Below are 23891 nucleotides of genomic sequence, written 5' to 3'. Positions count from 1 at the left end.
TAATGCTGTCAAGAATTGTTTATGTCACACTGGGTGTGGTGCAAAAACAATGAATACTGTTACGCTGAAAAGAAATTTAAAAATGTTTAATGTAAAAAAAAATTGTTTATGTCTCGGTTATATAATAATCCACTGAGTGATGTAACACAGTTTGCTGATCATTTATCCATTAATGCATATTTAAGTTGTTTCCAGGTTTTGGCGATTATCAATAATGTCACTCTAAAACATTTGTGTTTAGGTTTGCACATGAACATAAGGTCATTTCTTTGAAATAAATACCTAGAAGAAATGAGAATCCCTGGTGATTCATTAGTATTTTTAAATTTAAAAACAAAAACAAAAACTCTCACACCACATTTCAGAGAAACTGTCATTTTTTCACCCTTACTGTTTTCTTTTCTTTTTCTCTTTTCTGACTCTAAGCATGGGGCCTGGCAGATTTCAGGTGCTAAATAAATGATTGTTGAATGTAAATATAATAAACATTTACAAAAGTTTAGTTTTCCTATCATGGTGTATTTTGCTTAATAACAAAACAGCAATGGAAAGACTTGCTTTAAGAAATTTTGTTTAGGGGCGCCTGGGTGGCTCAGTGGGTTAAGCCGCTGCCTTCGGCTCAGGTCATGATCTCAGAGTCCTGGGATTGAGTCCCGCATCGGGCTCTCTCCTCAGCAGAGAGCCTGCTTCCCTCTCTCTCTCTCTGCCTGCCTCTCCATCTACTTGTGATTTCTCTCTGTCAAATAAATAAATAAAATCTTAAAAAAAAAAAAAGAAATTTTGTTTAAATAGAAAAGAAATGTGTGTGCCTGGGTAGTTCAGTCACTAAGTGGCTGCCTTCAGCTCAGGTCATAATCCCAGGACGCTCATCAGGCTCCCTGCTCAGCAGGAAGCCTGCTTCTCTCTCTCCCATTCTCCCTGCTTGTGTTCTCTCTCTCTCTCTCTCTCTCTCTCTGTTAAACAAATAAATAAAATCTTAAGAGAAAATAAACAGGAACTAAACGATTTAAGAGTCACCACTGTGGCCAGACCATGAAGAAGAGGCTGCTAAAAATCACACAACTTGTTAAATATTGAGAACTTCAACAAAGCATTTTACATTCTCAGTCTGAGTGGCTTATCTTGGATTTTTACTACACTCTCTAACATCTGCCAATTTGTCATTTTGAGGAAGGACTCTAGCTCTAAAAACTAGTATTTTTCTCCTCCAATTGCAACTAATTATATAGATGACTTTGGCCTCAGGTTTTTTTTTTTTTTTTTTTAATCCAGAAAAAAGGTGATTTCAACTTAACCATTTTTGTGGTTCTTTGGTATTCTAAGTACATATAAGGTTTGATGCTTTTATTTACTTGGCAAATAAGTTCCAGTCAATGAATAAAATATCATGATCTTCAAATATAACTTAATATTGTTGAATGACTGCTGAACAATGAGGTATTGTTATTGAGGAAAGTAAAAATGATAGCTTTGGTAGAAAGAAAGAAATCTTTGGAATTAAATATGAAATTTAATAACCCCCATTTGCTTCTTTTTGGCCACAAGAGCTTGGATAAGTTCATTAAGATTTTGAAGATTTAGATATTCTATATCTAAAATTGAGACAATTTGACATAAATCGTGTTGGCTGCCACTAAAATTAAACATTGGTTTTCTTACATTATGTGTGCCTGCTAAGTAGCATAATGTATTGTTATGTGCATAATAATAGACACCAACAACTATTTTAATGAGATGTAAGTTCATGCCTTCCAGATATATGGCTCCCAATGGTAGCTTCTAAGGGTGCTCAGTGTCTCTTAAGATTTATCTATAGGTTCTTGGCCCCTTATGGGCCAGGTGATTTACTTTCACCCTCACCACCAGGAATCCTGGCCTGTTTTAGGTTGTCCTTTCTAGCTCTGTAGGTACAGCTATGCGCAGACCTTTAGCAAAATAGTTTCAGTTCTCCAAAGAAAAATCTAGAAACATATATTTGGTACACCCGGTTTTGTCACCTGTTGCTTTTCCATGGTTTATTTCTGCTTACCCTGAGGTGAAATATAGTGCTGATACTCCCTGTGATCTGGTTTAAGCCTCAAACGCTCAGATTTTTTCCTTTTTTGTCTGTCATCTGCTATAAAATATGTCCCCATGGACAATTTCAGACCTCAGGTATGCAAAGGACTTGAAAACATCCCCAGAGGCCTTGCAGTTTCCCATATAAAACTCAAAGCCATGAGGAAAAGCAGATTCCAGCCAGATGAGATCTGGGCATTCCATAGGTCTTTCATGCAAATATTCAGACTAATCTCTAAAATTGCATGTATATTTAAGGTTATTGCACAGATTACATTTAATATACTTGTGCTCTCCATCTGCTATATACCTCTTGGGGGAATTGACACTAAACAGTTGGGAATTCTTTTTTATCAGCCATAGTGTTTTATAGCTCATAAAGTATGAATGAAATAAACCTTTTTAATTTTAATTACATATGAGAAATTTATACTATACAAGTTCCGGGAAAGTTATATGTCCCTTGTTTAGGAGTGATAAATTACAAAGGCAAAAACTATACACAGGTATGCATACCCCCAAATCTACCACCTTTCAGTAAATTATTCTATTCTGCTGACTTTGTTAAAGAACAAAAATTATTTTAAAAAATATGTAGCATCAATTCAGGCAGAAGAAAGATAGGAATTCTATCTTCCCACACAGATGTCAAAAACATTTAAACAGCTGTCAGATCAGTTCAAACTGTCATCAGAAGTGACCTTAAACCAAGTTTAGTTTTTAAATGTTAAAAAAAAAGAACTGAAAAAACAACACAGTGCCGTTATGCAGCTGTCTGAAATATTAAATGAAAGAATGAACATCTGTTCAGTTGCTCTTCAAACTTTAATGGTTTGGAGAGATATTCTGTTGTCTCAGATCTTTAAGAACATCTGAGGCCCATACAGCTTCAACACCTGTGAAAGATCTCTGAAATCATACATTCCCACTTCAAAGTCTTTGACTACTATTCTTTGCCAAACATATGCCAACAAACAACAGAACAAATTATTAATAATATTTATGATATCTAAGATATTCTTGCAGTGTATAGTTTAGAGAATAAAATTCTTTGGACTTTTAGTCACAAAAAACATGTTTTCTTATTAATGTAAAATACTATTAAAACAGCAATCTTGTAGCAAGTGATTATCAGTTTCATTTTCTGAACACTAGCAATTTAAAATTACTTATTTCAAAAAAATTAAAAATCTAAATAAAATTACTTGTTTTCAGAATTAGTTATACATATGGTGCAATAGTTTTAAAATGCAGTCCTCTTCAATATTATTATTGTAAGAAAATTATTTAGAATTGAAAAAAAAATCTGTGCAAAGAAGTATTAGGTTTATGTTAAAGAATTATGGGAAAAAGTTTACCTTGCTAATATAAATAAAAAGCTTCCAGAACTACATTTGCCTAGAAAAATGAACATGTATTTCCTGTTAATGTGTTTTTGAAACATATAAAACATATGCATTTATTTGAGTGAGTATATTTACATGTATGTGTAGGTTATAGATTTTTCTATATTATAGCTAGCTATACAATATTCTAAATTTAAAATGCAAAATCTACAATAATCCTTGGTCCAAGAGATTCCATTAGATCTACTTGTTATTTAATGGAGAAATTTCCATTTCCAGGTGCTTCTTCTAACCTAAAAGTACCTTCATTTTTCCCATTGAACTTTTGCATCTTTGATGAGAAATCATTCAAGGAACTATTTAAAGCCAGAATTGCTTTAGGCTAAATTGGAAGTTAGGCACTTGTATGCCAATACACATGACAGTTCTGAAAAGGAAAATATAAATATTCCTCTTGAAGTATATAAATAAGATTTTAAATGTCTACCCAATTGAAAAATGCTAGTGGAAAGACGGAATGTTTTAGAGGGAAATTGTACCTTTACTCCAATGTCTGGACACATAAAGAACATTTCTTTGCATCAATGTGAGACAGCAAAATTAGATTTCTCCATGCTCCTGAAGATGCAAGTCTGTGGCTCTTAACTCTGGCTTTACATTAAAAATGATAGCAGGAAACATTTCTAAAACCCAAGTATCCATGTTATGCCTCTGACCAATTAAACTAGAATCTTTGCCTGAAAGTAGCTTCAGGCATTCCTGAAGCTTCAAATGTAGCTATAATACACATCCAAGTTTGGAAATAATCTGTAAAAAATGTAAAACAATAATCATGTATCAAGTGTAACCAGATAGGCATGTTTTGTATAAATTTATGTCTATTTGTAGAACCTGCAAAAAATATGTTTTTAATTCATAAATATCTACATAGTTTTATTTTCTTGAGATCTATTTATTCTTGGTTGATGGTTTATTTTATAATTATTCTTATATAATATTTAATAGTTTAGAATAACATTTCCATCTAACTGGTAGTAAAGTTGCCTTATAAAAATGTTTATAAAAAAATCACTAGTGATTTCTAAAATTAAATCTAAGAATTAGACAGCTGAAAATAACTGAAAACCAACCTAGTCACTGTCAATACTGAGTTTTTAAATTCACATTTGTATTAAACTCATATTTGTATGGTATACGCACAAGTATGTTTATAATGGCACAAGTCATTCTTTTTTTGTTGTTTTATTTTATTTATTTTTATTTTTTGGAGAGAGAGAGAGCACACACATCTGTGCAGAGGAGGTGGGGGCGGGACAGAAGGAGAGAGAGGAAATCTTAAACAGGCTCTATGCCCTTGCACAGAGCCTCAATGGAGCTCTTAACTCAGGACCCTGAGATCAGGACCGAAGCCGAAGCCAAGGTGATCACTTAACTGACAAGTAACTCTTAAATACATTGTTCTGTAATGCATTTATGTGATATAATCATTGAATAGTGTTACTAAATAACTTATACACTATAAATTCATTTTAGTAAAAAAAAATAGTAGAGGATTTAGATATGTACATGAGAAATATACAGAAGCATTTTAAGTATATAATTATATAAAATATGAATAATCAGTATGCATGAGAGGTTGGATTTTTGGATAGTTTTTCTTCTTCATTTTATAATTTTCTAATATCATATGTATTTGTTTTGCTTTAAGGTGATATTTTAAAATAATTTTTACATTTCACAAAATTCAAATATTGAGTACTTCAAATCCTCAAAGTGAATTGCCAATTATAGCAGTTTTAAATCCTCACTAATTCAGCTAATTTTCTCTGTTTTATTTTTTTTTAGATTTATTTATTTATTTATTTGACAGACAGCGATTACAAGTAGGCAGAGAGGCAGGCACAGAGAGAGAAAGGGAAGTAGGCTCCCTGCTGAGCAGAGAGCCCCATGTGGGGCTCCATCTCAGGACCCTCAGATCATGACCTGAGCTGAAGGTAGAGGCTTAACCCACCCAGTCACCCCAATTTTGCCTGTTTTAACCTAATTTTTGTCAGTAAATGCAGACTGTACACAAGCAAATTGGCTTAAAAACAATAATAACAGATGACGATTGTTTCATGACAGCCCTTTCAAATTACTCCATTTGACTAAACCTCTGGAAGTCAGAAGAAATTTGCTGTTATTTATTATATTCTTCACATTTTCTTGCATGGACACAGGTACATTGTCAAAGATACTGAGATTCAAATTGCTTAAAAGAATATATATATTTCCTTGAATAAACTGTGTGGTATTTTTGCTATAGTACTTTCTCTTAGGTTGTTGGAAAAGATTATGATTGTACATTTATGATCTTGTTATCTGAGACACTGCATCTCATACCAAATTATTGTAATGTTCTGCTGTTTTTTCCATCCTAAAAGATGTATCTCTATGAAATTCCCTGATTATTTTCCTAGTCATATTTTCAACCATGTTAAAAAGTTGATATACAAAACTTCATTTTATTCTTAGATTAAGAGGGAGAAAGATATTTTCTTCATGAAGATACAGATATTTAGAAGATTTTGGTAATACTACAGTGTATGTCAAACACTAAAGCATATAATAGCCTGGGTGGCTCAGATGGTTAAGCATCTGCTTTCAACTCAGGCCCCAGGGTCTTGGGATCCAGCCCCATGTTGGGCTTCCAGTTCAGTGGGAAGTCTGCTTCTCCCTTTCCCTCTGCCTCTCCCCCTGCTTGTGCTCTCTCTATGTGTCTCTCTCTCAAACGAATAAATAAAATTAAAAAAATAAGATATGTAGTAATTTTAATATATTTCTTAGTTAATTGAGCAATTTATTAAGAAGCCAATTTTCTAATTAATTAAAAGCATTTTATTAATGTTAAGTGTGGTGCTCATATCTATTCTATATATAGCCTGTCAGTAACACTATCCTACCATCTCAGAGACAACCAACCAAGAAATAAAACAAAAATGAAATAAAGCATACTCACCTAAAGGTGACACATTTCTGTTAAAAAAAAAAAATCCTGCTTGTTTTTAAATTATTTACTATAATAGAGTAGATACGGTCTCTTGAATATACATTTTCAATTAAAATGCTAAATGATTCTATATAGAACAACTAAATATTTAGCAATGCTAGGTAATATTTTCATAGGTGGTGATATTTTCAAGTTCTATTATGTTTTCTATATGAGTGAGTCACAAATTATTGAATAATAATTATTCTCCTCACATGGTTTTATTAACCCTTACAAATTAAACATTTTCTAAATTAAAGAGTCTGTGACAATTAATAACATTTAAAAGTGGTTTGCATTTTTGTCTTTCATAATCAAAATTTGCATACTAAAATAAAGCAGAAGCAAATTGTACAATCTTTTATAAAGAGACACAAAGCTAGAACTACTATCAGAGAACATAGTGAACTCTGTTTTGAATTTGAACTCCCCCCAAATTCAAGGTACTTGGATTAATATTTTTTCATGTTTCTCAGAAAAGGGAAATAATCCCATCAACTAGCAATCTAAAGAGCTGCTTAATTTTACATAGCACTTGCAAATATGTTTTTATGATTGCTTAATTGTGTTTCTTTAGGTTTATATTTGCAGTATTTAAATTCACTCTGTCTTACAAGGAGACAAAAACATTGAAAATTAATTTCATATACCTATAAACCATGCTTCCAATTTCTAAAAGCTCCTTGAATATTTGTTCTATAATTTTTAAACTATTCTTTTTTACTCTTCCTTAAATTTGGTTCAGTTACAGTGTAAAGACTAAAGGTTAATAATATCAAAGAATAAGATGCTGAATCTTCAACATCAAATATACTGTGTTTTACTCTAATTTAATCACAGTGGTCTTAATAAATAGGGAAAATCAGCTAGATACTGGGCAAAACACCGAAGGATTTCACAGTTCATTGTTTCTTAATCTGATAACTTTAAAGATATTATCTTGTGTTTGAAGTAATAGAGGTATTCTCTTCCCCTTTGTCAATAAAATTTGAAATAACAAACTGGATTGTTTGCTTTATTCTCTTATAATGGAATATAGATTAAGGACCTATATGTTTAATAATCACTTGTATGAAAATTTCAGAATATCAGGGCACCTGGGTGACTCAGCCCTTAAATGTCTGTCTTTGGCTCAGGTCATGATCCCAGGCTCCTGGGATATCATGGGGCTCCTGCTTAGCTGAAAGCCTGCTTCTCCCTTTGCCTATGCCGCTCCGCCTGCTTGTGATCTCTCTCTCTTTCTCTGTCAAACAAATAAGTAAAATCTTTAAAAAAAGAGAAAATCAACAGCACCTGGGTGCCTCAGTGGGTTAAAGCCTCTGCCTTTGGCTCACGTCATGATCTCAGGCCATGATCTCAGGGTCCTGGAATCGAGCCCTGCATCTAGTTCTCTGCTCAGCGGGGAGCTTGCATCCCTTACTCTCTCTCTGCCTGCCTCTCTGCCTACTTGTGATCTCTGTCTGCCAAATAAATAAATAAAATCTTAAAAAAAAAAAGAGAGAAAATCTCAAAATATCCAAATACTAAGACAACAGATATAGAAACACACACACTAACATGTATACATGTATGTATATAAGTATGTCTAACATCACATATAAATAAATATAAATCTACCATCTATCCCTTTTATGGTTATAAATTTATGTGCATGTATGTATGCATAAACACACACACACTCACATACATAGGTATATATATATTTTTTTTGTCTTGCACAGTTTTTTGCCTTCCAAACATTTTTGAATAAAGTTTTATGATTATAATAATAAATTTAAAACCAAATACATAGAAAAAATAAGTTTTCCTTTTCCTTAGCTAGACAACACAAGTATATGATAAAGTGAATTCTAAAGAAAACTCTCCCTTAGTTATGACACATATAGTTTACCTTAACCTTGTATTAAACAAGTTATTCCTTTTTTTTTTTTTGAGATTTTATTTATTTATTTGAGAGAGAGAGAGCGTGTATAAGATAAGAGAGAGTGAGAATGAGAGTGATGAGTGGTGCAGAGGGAGAAGAGAATCAGGCTCCCTGCTAAGCGGGGAACCCAACATGGGTCCTACTACCAGAACCCTGAGATCATGAACTGGGCCAAAGGCAGATACTTAATCATCTGAGACACCGGATGCCCCAGACTAGTTTTCCTTTTGTATTTTTTCCAAATAAGTTACTATTTGCTATAATATCTATGTAGTAAAAAATTTGACAGCTCGTTAGCAGATGATCTAATGTCTGCACATAGAGCACAGTATGGATTCAATCTTGGCACCTGTGATTAAATGCCGTTTGGAACACATTTCCTCAAGGACACCTTGGAAGAAATTGTTTTATGTAAATTGGATATATGTACTATTTAAGGAAAATTGTGGATTGAGATCACAGAATGGCAGTACCAAAATATTTGGTAATTGCTTACTATGTATTTGCAAGTACTGCTTTATTGAAACCAGTAGTATTTGGCTCTATGCGTTGTTGTCACTTATTCCTGGCACTTCATATTTGTTGGCAGAGCTTAAGGTTTGAATGGAAAAACAATTTAGAAAACTGTCACATCAAATTGGAGAGAATTATCTAAACATAATCTAGTTAAGCAAGAAGTTGCAACAATTAAAAAAATATATGTGGCAGCATAGCTCTCATGGAAGAAGAAAATGGTTTGTCTTCAGTGGAGTTTTACCATAAGGCAAACCTTGCCTCACTAACTACGGTGTTTTACATACAGAAGCAGCATTTTATCCCAGTAATAAGAATGAAAATGGAGAGTTAGGAAAGTAAGATGTAGAAAATAAAAAATATACTAAACATGCAGATATTAGGCACAATTTGAGACGTTAAATTGATGATAAATTATTAAAGGAAATGTATCTAATCCAAGAAACTTGAAACTCAATGGCTGTGCTGTACTTCTTATTATAATACACTGTTTTTTCAAGATTTAATCATAAGACTTTATATGATATTAAAAAGTGAATTAAAATGATGACTATGTAAAAAAATACAATGCTCAGGGGCGCCTGGGTGGCTCAGTGGGTTAAAGCCTCTGCCTTCGGCTCAGGTCATGATCCCAGGGTCCTGGGATCGAGACCCGCGTCGGGCTGTCTGCTCCGCGGACAGCCTGCTTCCTCCTTCTCTCTCTGCCTTCCTCTCTGCCTACTTGTGATCTCTGTCTGTCAAATAAATAAATAAAATCTTTAAAAAAAAATACAATGCTCGAATTTGTGGTTTTAATTGAAAATACCAAAATCCCCTTCAGTTTAATTTCCATGAAATCTGACTATTTAAAAGCAGTCAAAAGTGTGATTGAGAGCTGTTGTTGCTACTTAAAAACTGTACAGATTATAGGATTTCCACAGGTGATATCCAAATTATCCAATTATCTTCTGAACGCTGACTGTTAGGCAACATTCCAAGGTGTATTGAAGGCAGCATCCTTTCCTCACATTCACGACTCCTATTTTTTAAAATATTTTATATATTTATTTAACCGAAAGAGATCACAAGCAGGCAGAGATGCAGGCACAGGGAAAGGGAGAAGCAGGCTCCCCACCCAACAGAGATCCCAACATGGGGCTTGATCCCAGAACCCTGAGATCATGCCCTGAGCTGAAGGCAGAGGGTTAACCCACTGAGCCACCCAGGAGCCCCCTATATGGTGTTTTTTTATATATACAGATTTAAACAGTGATACTATGGAGGAAGTATGACATACAAAAGCCCTGAAGTTGGATAACATAGTCAAGGGGGAAATAAAATTAGCAAATAAGACATTAGGAGAATAATGCCTAACATCTCCAGGAAAGAAAACATCTACAGGAAAGAAAAAAAAAAAAAAGAGAGAGAGAGAAAGAGAGAATTCTCATAACACATTTTTAAGACTCTACCAATAATATAAATTTGTTTCAAGAATTAAATTTTTTGACTATAAGTTTTTTTCTTCCGTATAAATAAGAATTGGGTGATTATTTCCCTTTCTTGGCTTCTTTTGAGGACTGAACCACTGACTTTGCTGTTGTTTTTGTTAATACTTCCTATCCTATTTTGAGAGTACACACATAACATGAGTCATATACAAGGGCCTAAGTGTATTTTGATGAAACAAAACTAGAAAGATATTTGGTTGAGAGAATGCAACTTCTAGACAGGGAATTTTCACATTGTTTATTTAAAGTAAAAGTCATCAAATATATATTAGGAAGAAAAACCATTATGTAAGCTGTGTTGAATGGAAATTTTTTTCATCTGGGTATTAAGTTCACTGAAAGAGTTTGAAGACTGGGAAAACAATGAAATGACACAACAGTAGCTTGGGCATTAATGTTATATTTACTAGAAATTATAAGAATCAAGAAGGAAAGTGTTGAATAATATCAGGGAGGCAGATTACAGATAGGAGAACAAAAACTTTGAATTATGTCAAAAATTTCAAACTTGGATGATTAGGACAATATCAGTGTCATTTAAAAATAAATATATGGGGGTGCCTGGTGGCTCACAGGGTTAAAAGCCTCTCCCTTCGGCTCAGGTAATGATCCCAGGGTCCTGGGATCAAGCCCCACATTGGACTCTCTGCTCCACAGGGAGCCTGCTTCCTCCTCTCAATCTGTCTGCCTCTCTGCCTACTACTTGTGATCTCTGTCAAATAAATAAATAAAATCTTAAAAAAAACATATATGCATGGAAAAAATTTCAGAAAAGATGATAGGTTCAATTTTGGATGTGAATTTGAGACCTTTAGATAAAGACTTCTATCAGACTGTAAAATGATCATTTTGAGAGTAAGTCATAGTTGTAATTATAAACATGGGATTCATGCACACATTAATAGATTTAAAGCCCTGAAGTTGGATAACATAGTCAAGGGGGAAATAAAATTAGCAAATAAGACATTAGGAGAATAATGCCTTAAAGAAAATAAAATTTAAAATATAGGAAAAAATACAGAGAGGTGTTTTGAATTCATAAATCCATATATTTTCCTGAGAATTCTACACATTCATGAAGCTTCAGAACATATATATTTCATGTTTGTTTTTAACTGCTACTATCAAAGATGGTATATTTTCATAAAAATCAGTTTACAAGAACAGCATCATCTTTTTATTAAGTTTATTATTAAAGAAATTATAGAAAACTAATAAATTGGACTTAGCAGAATTTTTCCCAAACAACAGAAAAAAAATTTCATTACAAGTTTTTAGGCTATGACATAAATATTATAAGATATAGTTATGTGTTATTAAAAATGGATTAATAATGCATAACAAATGCTCATATTTCTCTAATTAATTGACATACAAAAGTAAAAGCATGGTTAAGAATTTACTCAGAGGTTTAACTGTAAATTAAAAACAAAATGATAAATCATAATATAGTTTTTAGTCACTAGAATCATAATCATATTACCAAAAAATTAATATAAAATTCTCCCTACCATTAGGGATTATAACTTTAAGAAATTATTGAGTTTCTATTTTAGTAATAAAAAAGCAACTAGGAATAGATTGAAGTCCAAAGATTTGTATTTTGAAAATTCTAAGACATTAAAAAAAGAAATTGAAGATTATGGAAATAAATGGAACTATATACCATGCTCATGGATATGAAACAAGATGGGATTGGGAGGGAGCCAATGGCACTTTTTAATTGAACTAGAAAAAAGAATCCTAAAATTTGTATGGAATCACAAAAGAACCCAGTAGCTCAATCCATCTTGAGAAAGAAAAGCGAAGCTTTTCTATCTATCTATCTATCATCTATCTATCTATCTATCTATCTATCTATCTACCTATCACTCTGCTTGATTTCAAACTATCTTGCAAGGCTATATTAAACAAAAAAGTATGGTATTGGCACTATAATGACACAGATACAAGAATAAATGGAATAAAATAGAGAGTTCAGAGATAAACCTGCATATATACCATGAATTAATCTATGACAAAGGAAGCAAGAATATACAATGTGGAAAAGACAGTCTTTTCAATAAATTGTGTTGAAAAAACTGTTCACAACCAAAGAATGAAACTGAACCATGATCTTACACCATATACAAAAATAAGTTCAAAACAGATTAAAGGCTTGAATGTAAGATGTACAACCAGAAATCCCCTAAAATAAAAATAGGCAGTAATCTCTTTTACATCAGTCTTAGCAATATTTCTTTGGATCTGTCTCCTCAGACAAGGGGAACAACAGTTAAATAGGATCATATCAAACTAAAAACTTTTAAAAACAGTGAGAAAAAAACAGAACAAAGCAAAACATGAGCAAACCTAAAAGGCAACCTACTGAATGGGAGAAAACATTTGCATATCATACATCTGATAAGGGGTTAGTAGCCAACATATATAAAGAATTTACACAGCTTAATACAAACAACCCAATTAAAAAAAAAAAATGGCAAAAAACTTGATTTTTTTTTTTTTTCCAAAGAAGACATGCAGATGGCCACATGGACAAATGCTCACAAAATCAATAATCATCAGGGAAACATAAATGAAAACTGCAATGAAATACAGTTTATATCTGTCAGAATGACTATTACAAAAAAGACAAAAAGTAATTAATGATGGTGAGAATGAGGAAAAGGAACTCTCATACAGTGTTAGTGGAAATGTGAATTAATGCAGCTACTATGAAAAATAGTATGGAGTTTCCACAAAAAATTTAAAATAGAACTAGCACAATATGTTCTAGGAATTCCACTTCAGGGTATTTTTCCAAAGAAAATGAAAGCACTAATTTGAAAAGGTATGTTTATCCTTTTGTTTATTGAAGAATTATTTATAATAACCAAGACATGGAAGCAATCCATCAAGCGATGAATTATGCATTAATAAATGAGTGGACATAGAAGATGGCATATATACATGCATACATACATACATACAATGGAATAATACTCAGACAATAAAAAATGGGTGAGATCTTGCCATTTATGACAACATGGATGGACCTAGAGGGTATTATGGTAAGTGAAATAGGTCAGAAAATGACAAAACCATATGATTTTACCTATGTGTGGAGCCTAAAATATGAAAAAAATGAACAAACAAAACAAAAAGAAACAAACTTCCAGATACAGGAAATTGTTGGTTTTTAGAGGGGGATATGTTGGGGGTTGGGCAAATAGGTGAGGGGGAGTAAGAGCAATTAACTTTCAGTTATAAAATAAATAAATTATGGGGGAATGTAGTCAATAATATTGTAATAAATTTGTATGGTGATTGATGGGAACTAGAGTCACTGTGGGGACTATTTAATAATGTACAAAACTTTCAAATCACTATGATGTATACCTATAACTAATAAATTATGTTTCAATAAAAATATAAATATAAAAATAGTAGTCATCTTCAAGAATTTGGAAAAAAATACTGGAACTAGTTGGTATCTGGTTTTCTTTTAAACTATAAGGCTTACAAAGCCTTGATTGAGTTCTGTAGCTGAAAATGTCATTTCACATTTAATAGCCATGATGGAAGTCCTATACGACATTTATCCACCATGGATACCCTCGAGACATATTTATCCCGCTGTCAAAAAATATTTACTTTTATCATAAGCTTGTCACTCTACTGTATTAAATGCATGAAAAAGATTTAGAAATTATGAAATCTTTTGTAAATATAGTGGTCCTTGATATTTTGTAACTACTTTGTTGTAAAATATTTTTAAGCCAAATATTAATTCTAAAATATTGTAAAACAAGAAAAGTGAAAGAAGGGAAATCTAAATTTGAAGGTAGTAGGGTTTTTGCTTTTGTTTTTGTTTTGCTTATTGATAAGACAATTCATCTTGACACTAGTCAGTTTTACAACCTAGGGTTGCATAGTTGTTGTATCTATCTCTTTGACAGTGTTATAATTACCTCAAGTACATAGAATATTTCTTTTATAGACTGTAAATACCAGAAGAAAAACTCTCTTTAATGGAAATAACTACTTGAGAAAATGACCCTGAGAATATAGAAGGGTAACAGCCTTAACTGTGTGCTCTTGATCTAGGTGTAGTCTGCTTTTCAATAAATAAATAATTAGGGGAAAACATAAAACAATGAGAAAAGGGAGAGCAGCTTAACCAACAACAAGGGCCAAATGAGCCTGTTAATGAAAACATTTGATTAATATTGCCTGTATACCCATTTATCCTAGCTTGCCTCAGAACAAATCATATACCTGACGTTTTGAACTTTGGTATTTTTTTCCAGTTTTATTGAGAAATAATTGGCATGTATCACTGAATAAGCTTTAGGCATAGAGCATGATGATTTGATTTACATATATTGTGAAATGATTACTGAAGTAGGTTTAGCAACATCCATCACCTCATACAGATAAAATAAGAAGGCGGGAAAGAAGAAAAGAAAAAAAAAGAAACAAAACATCCACGTTATGAGAACTCTTAGGGTTTATTCTTTTAAGTTTTCTTAACTTATCATATAGCAATGTTCTGTGAAGTGTGTAAACCTGGCGATTCACAGATCTGTACCCCTGGGGCTAATAATACATTATATATTAATAAAAAATTTAAAATATGAAACCTCATATAGCAATGTTAATGATAGTCATCATGTAGTACATTACATCTTCAGTATTGATTATCTTATAACTGGAAACTTTTACATTTTGACCACCTTCCTCCAGTTGCCCCATACCACTCTCTGCTGTCTTATAATTTCATGTCTGATCTCTTTCTCTGAATTTATCTTTTCTTTTCTTTTTTTAGATTCTACATATAAGTGAAATCATACAATATATGTCTTACTCTGTCTGACTTGTTTTATTTAGCAAGATTCCTCCATGTTGCCCCAGATGGTAGGATTCCTTATTTTTTTATGGCTGGAAAATTGTCTAGTGTGTGTGTGTGTGTGTGTGTGTGTGTGTGCACGTGCTATATATCACAACTTCTTTATCAATTCATCTATCAGTGGACATTCATATTGTTTTCATGGCTTATCTATTGTAAATAATGCTGTTATGAACATAGGAATGCAGCAATCTTTTTGCCATAGTGCTTTCATTTCCTTTGGATATATTCCCAGAATTCAATTGCTAGATCATTTCTATATTTAATATTTAGAGAATCCTTCATACTGTTTTTCACAGTACCTATTCCAATTTTCAATCTAACTGTGCACAAGGGTTTCATATTCTTCATATTCATGCCAAAATTTGTTATCTCTTGTTTTTTCGATGATGGATGTTCTTACTAACAGACCTGATGTAGTATCTCGTTTTGGTTTTAATTTGAATAACTAATGACTAGTGATGTTGAGCATCTTCTCATGTACTTTTTGGTCTTTCATATACCTCTTTTGGTGAAATTTCTATTCAGGTCCTTTTTCCATTTTGTGATTGGGTGTTTTATTTGCTATTGAATTATATGAGTTCTTTATGTATTTTCTATGAATTCTTTATACATTTTGGACATGAATCCTTTATCAGATATGTAGTTTGCAATTATTGTGCATTCCACTGATTGTCTTTTTACTTTATTGATGCTTGATATTGCTGTGTAGTATTTTTTTTTAATTTGATGAAGTCTCATGTGTTTATTTATTTATTTATTTTTAAATTTTGTTGCTTGTGCTTTAGGTGTCATATCCAAAAAATCATTATCAAGGCCCATGTCTGCTGCCTCCTGATGGCACACAGGAGAAAAATGAGGCACAAGCCAGTCAACTGCAAGAGAATGGGAGGAAGGGACAACAGTTAAAAAAAAAAAAAAAGTCACCCTGAACAACTCCTCAGTCTCATATTTATTAGAGAATGAATAGCAATCAATAAAGCTGGAGTAGATTACACATTGACCATGAATCTTTCACATAAGTGAGAAGAAAGGCAAAACATGTCTGGTCAAATAGTAAGTGACTTACAGTGAGCAAGCTCAAATGAAAAGATTGTCTGACTAACTGCTGATGATCTCCAGGGAAGGGGAGATAACAGAAAAATGAAGCAGAAGCATGTGGCGTTCCACTCTGAGTGAGCCGGGTATCCCCAGCTATTGGGCTTCAAGGACATCTATCGTCCTTCCCCCAGAGGCCTGTTGCCAGTATATGTTTTTCTCAAAACTATATCTAAGCATGCTTGGTAACTAGTATAATTTCTCATAAGTTATATTTTAAGCTATACATTGTTCTGAGGGATGGTTACACTTGTCAAAGAGCCTTATCCTTAAGTGTTCTTCTAGCATATTGATAGTTTCAGGTCTTACATTAATGTCTTTAATCCATTAAGTTAATTTTTGTAAGTTATATAAGATATAATTTTGTTTCTTTTTTTTAAAGGAAGTGGACTTTTTTTTTAAGATTTTTAGTTATTTATTTGACAGACAGAGATCACAAGTAGGCAGAGAAGCAGGCAGAGAGAGAGGAGGAAGCATGCTCCCCACCCAGCAGAAAGCCCAATGCGGGGCTCGATCCCAGGACCCTGAGATCATGACCCAAGCTGAAGGCAGAGGCTTAACCCACTGAGCTACCCAGGTTCCCTAAGATTCTTTACTTCCTTATTTAAACCTATTCCTAAGTATTTTTTTTCTTTTTTCTTTTCCTTTTTAAAAAAATGATTTTATTTATTTTTTTGACAGAGATCACAAGTAGGCAGAGACAGGCAGAGAGAGAGAGGAGGAAGCAGGCTCCCTCTGAGCAGAGAGGCCGATGTGGGGCTTGATCCTAGGACCTGGGATCATTTCCTGAGCCGAAGGTAGAAGCTTTAACCCACTGAGCTACCCAGATGCCACAGTATTTTATTGTTTTTGATGTCAACATAAAAGGGGATTAATTAATTCTTAATGTGCAGAAATGCTACTGAATTTTGTATGGTAATTTTGCCTGCTGTGCTTTACTGAATTCATTGATTAGATCTAAAAATCATTTTGTTGTGTCTTTAGGAAGCTGTTTCAAAAAATAGAAACAGAAGGACAACTTCCAGACTCTTTTTGTGAAGCCAGCATTACCCTGATCACCAAAGTAGGCAAAGGCCAATCCAAAAAGGAGAATTTCAGACCAATATCTCTGATGAATATGGATGCTAAGATTCTCAACAAGATCCTAGCTAATAGGATCCAACAGTACATTAAAAAGATCACCCACCATCACCAGGTCGGATTTATCGATAGGATACAAGTGTGGTTCAACATTCAAAAATCAAAGGGATAGAATAAATCAATAAGAGAAGAGAGAAGAATGACATGGTTCTCTCAATTGATGCAGAAAAAGCATTTGACAAGATACAGCATCCATTCCTGGTTAAAATGCTTCAATGTATAGGGATAGAGTGAACATTCCTCAACTTCATAAAATCTATCTGAAAAGCCCACAGTGAATATCATCCTCGATGGGGGAAAGCTGACAGCCTTCCCTTTGAGATCAGGAACAGGGCAAGGATGTCCATTCTCGCCACTATTGTTCAACACTGTACTAGAAGTCTTAACAACAACAATCAGACAATAAAAATAAATAAAATGTATCCAACTTGGCAAAGAAGTCAAACTCTCTCTTTTTGCAGATGACATGATACTTTATATGGAAAACCCAAAAGACCCCAAACTACTAGATCTCATACAGCAATTCAGTAATGTGGCAGGATGCAAAATCAAGGTATATAAATCAGTTGCTTTCTTGTACACTAACAATGAAAATATAGAAAGGGAAATGAGAATCAATACCATTTAGCACCAAGAACCATAAGATACCTGGGAATAAATTTAACCAAAGAAGTAAAGGATATGTACTCAAGGAATTACAGAACACTTATAAAAGAAATTGAAAAAAACACAAAAATTCAAAGAGAATGTACAAATTATGTTGATTAAAATACCTTTGAACAGTTGCTTTGCATATGTTCATTTAGAAAAGAATAAAATAAAAGTATTAAAATCTTGCACTGATACTGATACACTTCAAAAACATTGGCACATAATATATATATTTTTTCAATTTATTTGAAATTTTTTTGCAACAACAAATTTGAAGAGCTATACAAATCCAGATCTTTTAATCTACTGAGTTTTTGTCATTCTCATTAATATATAAACCTAGGGGGTGCTTGGGTGGCTCAGTGAGTTAAGCCTCTGCCTTCAGCTCAGATCATGATCTCAAGGTCCTGGGATTGAGTCCCGCATGGGGCTCTCTGCTTGGCAGGGATCCTGCCTCCTCCTCCTCTCTCTCTCTGCTTGCCTTTCTGCCTACTTGTGATCTCATTCTGTAAAATAAATAAAATCTTTAAAAATATATATATAAACTTAGGATGTGTTCAAGATAGGGAAGAATATATATCCAAAGAGGGGTTCACTTACCATTCTTTATAAATGTGAAACAATAAAAGATAATCTATAAATAAAATTAAATTTTCATGAATAAGAGACTAGTGTATTTTTTTTTCTGGCTGTTTTTTACAAATGGGAGATATAAGTATTTTCCCATTGATGAAGCACAGCAAAAGGAAGGAGGAGGAGGAGAAGAAGAAGAAGAAGAAGAAGAAGAAGAAGAAGAAGGAGAAGGAGAAGGAGAAGGAGAAGGAGGAGAAGGAGAAGGAGAAGGAGAAGGAGAAGGAGAAGGAGAAGGAGAAGACGACAGCAGAGGAGAAGGAGGAGGAGGATGGGGAGGAGGAGGAGGATGGGGAGGATGGAGAGGAGGGGGTGGAGGGGCAGGAGGAGAAGAAGAAGAAGGGCAAGGGGAGGGGAAGGAGAAAAATATGAAGAATGAGGAGGAAGAGGAGAAGAAAGGAGGAGGAGAAGAAGAAGGAGGAGAAGGAGAAGAAGAAAGAAAACAAGTTTTCTTAGGAGTGGTAAATTCAAGATGGCTTGAATTCAAGGTTAGTTAGACTAATTAGATTTATTCTATATTCTAAAACAGAATGCATAAAATTACATATTTTTTCTAATATTCTTTTCTATAGGAAAAATAGTTTCCCCTCCATCTGAGTTGTTTCCAATTGCAAAACATTGGAAAATATATATTCCATAACAGAATATTGATAAAATATATACTTTATTGATAAAATATATATTTTATTACATATATGGAATGAAATAACAAATAAATATCTATATGTAGTATAAGAATATCTAATGGCATTGGAATATGTAACCATATTTTCTTAACTATAAATTAAATGTATATCACATTTAATTATGATCACATTTTTGTTGATAAGAAATTTAAAAAATATGGCTATTTGGATGTGGTTGTCCATTTTACTACACAACATTGTTAAGAATAAATCATCTCTGACAAGTACTCTGAGTTGGAGGACTCTGCTATCCACAGGACCAGATGTAGGATTTGCAGGCTTAGAGCAAAATGAAATCGCAGACTTCCTTTTTCAAAAATTATTGAGGATTTCAATACAGCAGAACATAAAACCAAGCATTGGTCCCTCAGGCAAGGTCTGTATAATACAATATTAATATTAATACTCAGTTGTATTTTTGAAACTTGAAAAACATGATAGTCCACACAAATTGAAGTAGAACCAGCAAAACTGCAATGGCTAACCATGCTGGTATAGATAAATTTTAGAAAAATAGGAATTTGAGAATGGGTATATTATGCAAGACAAAAAAAACCCACCTTGTTTCTATGGTCCATGGGAGGGACTCGGAGATTGCTTCCTTTACCATAGGAATAAGGAATGTTCCATTAAAAAAGGCTACAGGCTGGGGCTCATAATGAGAAATCCTGTTAAGGAATTGTGCTTCCTGTTATTAATGCAGATGATAAGATTTCAAAATAATAGACGCCAGGTATTGGCCTTTAACTGTCAGGTAAATATGGATAAATGTATTTTATTTTATTTTAATATTTTATTTATTTATTTGACAGAGAGAGATCACAAGCAGGCAGAGAGGCAGGCAGAGGGAGAGAGGAGGAAGCAGGCTCCCCGCTGAGCAGAGAGCCCGATGCGGGATTCGATCCCAGGACTCTGAGATCATGACCTGAGCCGAAGGCAGCAGCTTAACCCACTGAGCCACCCAGGCACCCAGTTTATTTTATTTTTTTTAAGGTGTATTTATTTATTTTAGAGGGGGAGAGGTGCAGAGGGAGGGGAATAATATCAAGCAAACTTCCCACTGAGCATGGAGCCCATTGGGGCCTCGATCTTACAACTATGAGATCATGACCTGAGCTGAAATCAAAATTCAGACTCTTAACCAACTGAGCCACCCTGCTGCCTGTGGATAAAATGTATTTTAATAAATGACAAGTTTGAATTAGTGGTTTGTTGTTTCTGGCCTTCAAGGACTTAAGAAGTTACTTAAGGAGTATAGTGCTCTTAGGGGCAAGAAAAATGGCTTATTTGATGAATCCAAAGAAATAGGGAAATAGACACCTAGCCCAATAAAATATCTCTATAAATTTATCATGGGAGACACACAATGGATGTACACTCTGTCTCCTTTACACTTCTGCTATGCTTATATTTAATTTCTGGAACTGATTTTCAAAAAAGTTTTCCTTCTTCTACAGGAGCTGAGATGTTCTTAAAATGTTTCCTCAGAAGCCTGGCTATTACAGCATCTGTGCAGTAATAAAATAGAATAGAAGCTATTCTATTAGATTCAAATAGAATAGAAACTCAGATCAACCCATTTTATTTTTATTCAAAAGCTTCTGAAGTTATTAAAAAACTTAGATAAGTCTAAAATTTTTAAATTACATTTGAACTATAATTTCCAGTGCTGGAACTCTTGAAAAACACAGTAATTCAGTTTTCATCTAGAATTAGTTGCACCATAGATTGGAGTCTTTCTACTTTAGATGCACAGTCCCTCAGTGCTTAACACTTCCTTAACTTACACCAGTAATGAAATTCTTTTCTCCATCTGACTAGTGAGTGTTCTATTTCCAGAATCTCATCAGAATCATCTTGGAAGTCTACTTTCTATATTTTTTATATAAAGCATCAAAATGTTTCTTCCTAAAGCAGGGATTAGAAAAATAATTGGCTGTAGTTAATTTGTCAGATGATCCCCAAAAGCAGGATTTAAGGAACAGGCGAATTGAGGAAGGAAAATGCATTGCTGTAGGCATTGTTAACCATCACCATTGCTGGTTTGTTATTACCCCTAAGGTGTCTATAAAATGCAACATGAATTGTTGACCTAAAGCAGAAAACTATGAAGCATCTATGACACCCATCCCATTACTGAAAGTTTCTCTCTTGGGTAATCCCTATATTTTCTGCCTGCCCTTAACCATGGATTAGACTCATGCTGATCTAGAGTTTGCTGTGAATCAGAAAGCAGAAGTCATGGTGCACACTTGAGATGTTAGTACCACGAAGTGAATCTGATCTCTCAAAAGACTGACCACCACAGCTGAAACTGAAATTAGATTGGACTGGAAGGCTGTAACCCCTATGATAACCAATGATATCTGTTCTACCTCACTTTCAGTATTCTAAGGTTGTTTTTGTCTGTTTTTTATAGCTCACTAAATTATTTTTAGCTCCTCTCCCATTCTTGTTTTTTCTGGGTTAATGCCATTTGATTCCTTTACTTTTGTATTACTTGGTGTTTTGGAATGAAGAGAGGTAATTGAAATAGTAGAGATAATGAAGAACTATGTATCTCACTGTATGTTTTGGGAAAGGTCCTAGAGCAAAACCTTCAGATTTTTAAACCATTTCTTCAGAAGCCTTTTATAGGTGAGCTGTAAAATATTATGTGCAAATACAGTTAATTATCAAATACTAATATTTACAATCTAGATTCTGCTGTCTAAAAAAAAAATTCAAATAGTTCATTCAATTTACTCCCAAATACAACCAGAACATACATTATCTCTCACCATAAAAAATAAACAGAAAATAATTTAGATCTTACACTGATAGATTTATTTTTCAGAAAACAAAGTGCCATTTTACAAAGGTAAATTTAAATTCAAAATAAAACCCAAGCAAATATATAAAAGTTTTTAAATGACCATTCTAATTTTGTCTTATATAAAAATATATTTTGTAACTGCTCCATAATGCAAAATTATTCAAGATGAGAAATGCTATTTTTGCTCAAAATCACTATGACCTAGTTCATTGTACGATGAGAGGAACATTCTTCAGAAAAATAAAATATATTTCTATGAAGTTATAAAGTTAAATTTATGGAAATGATTTATAATTTGCTGAAATACATTTGACACTGTGCATTTGTTAAATATCCAGTGGAAATATTTTTCTTTACATTGTTTTAGAACAGATAAAATGCCTCAGGGGAATTGCCAAGCTTTCTCTCTTCAACTGACAAATAATTTTATGGCAATAGCTATTAAATTTCTTAAAAACATCAATTTTATATCAAGTCCTATCAAGTAGATGATTTTAATAAAATGTTTATTGTTATTTTTGTTTCTAAAGGTCATAAAACTCAAATATGAAGTAAAACAAAGGAATTGTGTTGCTAACAAAACAATGAATAATTTCACTGAACTCTCTTGTTAAATATCTTGGGCTTGACACATTGTTGGTTATAATGACAAGTTACATAGAATTACAATACATGCTCACTTGGCTGATATTACAAATGATCAGAATGTTTCAAGCAAGAGAATGCTAAAAAATTCATGCCAAACTAAATACTGTATGGAAAGAAATTTATTAAGATTTGCACTATGATTTTTAATATGTGGAAATGCTATTAATTATGGAAATACACATTGTATAATCTTACCTTGATAAGGATTTCAAAAATACTAAACAAATACATCAGAAATAAAAGTGTTTGAGTGGCACCTGGGTGGCATGACATTTAGGCCTCTGACTCCTGATTTCGACTCAGGTCCTGATCTCAACATCATGTAATGAGCTCTATGTGGGCTCTACCTTAGTGTGGTCTGCTTGAGATTCACTCTCCCTCTCCCTCTACCCTTCCCACACATGATCTATGTCGGTGCCTGAGCGGCTTGTAGCGCATGCCCGGTGATGCTTCTGGGCTCTGCCATGCCCGCTTGTTGCATCGTCCGCCGCTGCCTCAAGCCGACGTTGCCGCCGCCAGGTGGCGACAGTGCGGAGCTGCTCCGGCTGGGCCCGCGGGGGCCCCGAGCGCCACATGACTTTTTCGGTGCCTGAAAGTAAACACGCCATTAAGATGGCGGCTGGATGCGAGCCAGTAGGCGGAATTTAGGATTATGTATCTATGTGGCTGCGAGTGATTGGTTGTGCAACCTTGGTATGTATAGACATGCACGGGCTGGGGGAGAGGAGGATCCCAACAGCTACGCAGAAATAAAGCTTGCTTCGCTGAGGTCTCCTGGTTGTTCTTGCTGGCGAGAGCAACAAGTGGTGCCGAAACCCGGGAAACCTGAAACCTACACCGAGGAGTTCTCAGTGAATGCAGCGATCCGGTAAGTGTGCACAAAATTTCAGATAAGAAAGTTCCTAAGTATAGGACGAGAAGTGAGAAAGTTCCTAAGTATAGGACGAGAAGTGAGAAAGTTCCTAAGTATAGGACGAGA

Source organism: Mustela nigripes, chromosome 1 (genome assembly GCF_022355385.1).
Source record: "Mustela nigripes isolate SB6536 chromosome 1, MUSNIG.SB6536, whole genome shotgun sequence".
In the NCBI taxonomy this organism is placed as follows: Eukaryota; Metazoa; Chordata; class Mammalia; order Carnivora; family Mustelidae; genus Mustela; species Mustela nigripes.
This window is presented reverse-complemented; position numbering follows the sequence as displayed.